The 3,823-nt window shown below is 33.3% G+C and overlaps 1 pseudogene; it reads left to right on the top strand.

The window, feature by feature from the left end:
- The first annotated feature begins 1,890 nt into the window (after nt 1–1,890).
- LOC149554192 (cullin-1 pseudogene) lies at nt 1,891–2,701 on the top strand (annotated as a pseudogene).
- Nucleotides 2,702–3,823: the final 1,122 nt, after the last annotated feature.

Raw genomic sequence — 3,823 nt, 5'->3', positions numbered from 1 at the left:
TCCCATTTGGTGATTTATTCCTTTCCTCTTCTATTTCACTTCAACAAAATTTCATGCCACTAGATCTTTGCATGTCCCTTCAGTTTCACCTTCATAAACTTGACCCTGTCAGGATCCTCAATATCTTCATACTCAAAGTATTCCTCCAATTCATTGATCCAATCAATTAGTTCCTTTGGGTTAATATTTCCTAAAAAATGTGGGAACCTCAAACTTAGGTCTTTTTCCAATCTTAGAGATGGACTTAAAAATACTCTCTTCCTCTAGGTTTAGAACCATGTCTACTTCAACATTTTCTTCTTCTTCATTCTCATCCTCACTTTCATCTCTTACAAAAAGATTGACTCCTCTGTGCATTTGTTCTTTGAATGCTTGCATCTATATTTAGAGGGCTCTAAAACCCTTAGGTGTAACACCTATGACTCTTCCACCATACTCTCTTCATGGAGGCATTTTCATGCTTCTACTAAAACCCTAGTACAAACTACTTCATAATTGATGATCTGTCTACACGCTCATCGCAAACCACAGTTCTAGTACAATTGCCTCATAGTTGGCAATCTGTTTACACACTCAGGAACTCCTCCTCTGGTAGCACTTGATGAAGGGTAATCCCCTTAATATTACAAACACATAAAATAAACAAATAAAGAACAAAAAATTGTGAGAAAAAAACATGAAATTCTTATTATCATCACAAGTGCAGAATTACACAATTTTGAAATACAATATGCAAACCCACGTTGGAACTTTCCTTACAATAATTTGCAACACAAAGCTATGAACTATTATCCAGAGTTGTTCTAGACAATATATGGGCATTCCTTAAATAGGTCTATTTATACCATTCGAGAAGTTTCTTAACATCAAACCAAACCCTTGAGACTAACTAATTCTAAAATTTCATATAGAGTTGAATCGATACACCTTTGACACATATTTTCGAAATTTTGGTTGACCAAACTTTAGAAGGCCACTTTGTTTTGTATCTCTTGCTCTTCATCCTGATGATAGATCATGTAGGGTGATTCAAAACATTGATGGTAAAAATCTTAATACAATTGAATCTAGAAACAGATCCCTGCAATACAATGGATTGTGGAAATTTGATCTATTTAAGGCCATAACTTTCATACCATTTCTCTTATTGGCTATTATAACCACTTTTTTGAATCCTCAACTTCTGATCTACATGGATTGAGATGTCAAGCTCCAGTCAACCCCATTTTAGAGCCCATTCAGGGCCTCTACAGTCTTCAACGATGAGCTTGAAGTTTTTATACCAAAATTGCACACAAATAATCTACAAAAAATCCAAAAATACTCATAATATGGCATTGAGCCTCAACTAGTAGTCTAATATATCCAAGATGAATACCCACCTCTAAAATTAGGATGTTCCAAGCTCGTATGACTCACTTACTAAGTAGCAAGCCTTTATAGACAACAACTCTACATTGAGACAACCCTTATTCAAGAAACCAAAAGGAAATATTTTTGGGCAATGCAAGATTTCTCTTACACCCAGGATACTCTTGCATCACATTCCCCCAAATTTCAATTTTTTTGAACTGTGGATGTAGTTCTAAAAGTCATATTTTGTCTTAAAATCCTAGTTAGTAAAGGTTTTAACCAACTGATAGAAAAATGTTTGTTCCTTCTGCACCCTACAACTTTAGAATATCAGAATATATGCAAATGAAATTTTAAAAAATTGTCTACAAGGATCTATAAATAATCATTTTCTACCAATCCAAAAACATGAAAAATACTAATTGCAAAACATAAATTTAGTACAAATTCTTATTACAATGATATCCCAACTTTCCAAATTCCTCCACCAGACATTATTGAGCCATAACAAATAATTTTTAAGCCTCCTCAATTCCCATGGTTGAGTTATTTAATTCTAAGGACTATATGATGCTTTATACGACTATATATAACATGTGTATGTAGAAGCCTCCTCAGGATTATTTGCAATAGTTGTATGACAGATTTAGGGAATATTTTGCAGGTTACATAACTAAAATGATTCTACTAGCCCTAAGGGAGAAGCATGATGAGTTTATGTTGAGAGAAATGGTGAAGCGTTGGCAAAATCACAAAGTAATGGTTTGGTAGCTTTCTCATTTTTAAAAAATTACTTGGAACACTACTTCATTATAAGATGCTCACTACCAACACTATATGAAGTTGGTTTAACATGCTTTTGTGATTAGTTCTACCAAGAAATTAGAAATAATGTAAAGGATGTACTGATAAATATGATTGATAAGGAATATGAAGGAGAAAAATTTGATCGGGCTTTGTTGAAAACTATTCTTGGCATCTTTATGGAGATTGGGATGGGTAGCATGGATTTCTATGAAAAGGATTTCGATGTACCCATGTTGGAGGACATTGCTTCTTACTATTTGTAAAAGGATGCCTTGTGGATTCTAGAGGATTCTTGTCCAGATTATATGCTCAAGGATGAAGAATGTTTGGAGCGAGAAACAAAGAGTTTCCCATTATTTGCATTCTTGTACTAAACAAAAATTACTAGAAAAAAGTACAAAATGAACTACTATTTCAATATGAGAGTCAACTATTGGAGAAGGAACATTCAGGTTGCCATGCATTGCTAAGAGATGACAAGTTGTCATGGTCTTTCAATATTTTGATTCAACATACTCAGGAGAACTTCCAATCTGAATAGAAGAATTATTATGTGTTGGGCACATCATTACTTTATTTGGAAGATGATGGGGCAATGGGGCCCATTTCCTCATAAGAAAGGAGGAATGATAAATATTGATTTGAAATTTAAATAAATGAGCTTTTAATTAGTATTTAATCAACTTTAATGACCTTTCAATTTTTGGTTGTCCATTCAACTTCTAATAGGAATGTAAATCCAATAACTTTTCAGCTTCCTTGAAGATGTATAAAGGGGTTCAATATGAATCTAAGATTAGAATGATATGGAAATACATCTCATTTGTTGAGATTGTCATTTTGTATCATATCTTATATACAAAGTTCATGGGCAGACATCTCAACCATAGGATTTCCCAACTCCTATAGAGTTCATGGGCATGCATTTCATTCATAGGATAGCCCAACTTTTATGAGCTCGAACACACAAATCCTCTACGAGTTTGTCCAAATTTGATTGATTTGCAGGCATACATCTCACTTACAAGATTGTCCACAATTGTATGAAATTTTATTTAATATTATGAATAAATTGAATTCTTGATATTGTTTATTATCTGTTTACAATACCATTATTTCTTCCTTTGGTATTATACTTTGAATTGACAAAATAATTGAGATCAAATTTCCTTATTTTGACCTCAATTGACCATACATGAGCCACTATCCTTAATTGATTCTAAAGTACAATTTTGTGCCAAAATTGGCTCACAACAACTTAACCCCTTTACATACTTGGTCTACATGATCCATGTGACCTTATTGCATTTTATCTACCCTACTTAGAACCCAAAAGGTCTGGGCCTTTATTCCTTGCTTAATATCTTCTGCACCAATTAGGAGAACACCAAACAAGGTACAATGACATACATTAGAGGGAGTGACAATCATTGAGACTAAAAAATTAGGCAATACAAATGGTTTCTTGGTATCTTCTATTAGATGATTGTGTTTCCATATATCATATTAGAATTCTAAGGAACACACACATGAAGTGAGGAATATAATCCATGGAATTCTTAACATGTTACAAACTGTTGTTGCCCATGACATCATTACATTGTTGATGATGTAGACAAGTGAAAAATCCATTGTGTAGAATCACTTCTGGATGGAATTTTTA

This window comes from Cupressus sempervirens, chromosome 6 (assembly GCF_028749045.1).
Source record: "Cupressus sempervirens isolate cs-2001-9-10 chromosome 6, ASM2874904v1, whole genome shotgun sequence".
Lineage (NCBI taxonomy): Eukaryota > Viridiplantae > Streptophyta > Pinopsida > Cupressales > Cupressaceae > Cupressus > Cupressus sempervirens.
This window is presented reverse-complemented; position numbering and strand designations above follow the sequence as displayed.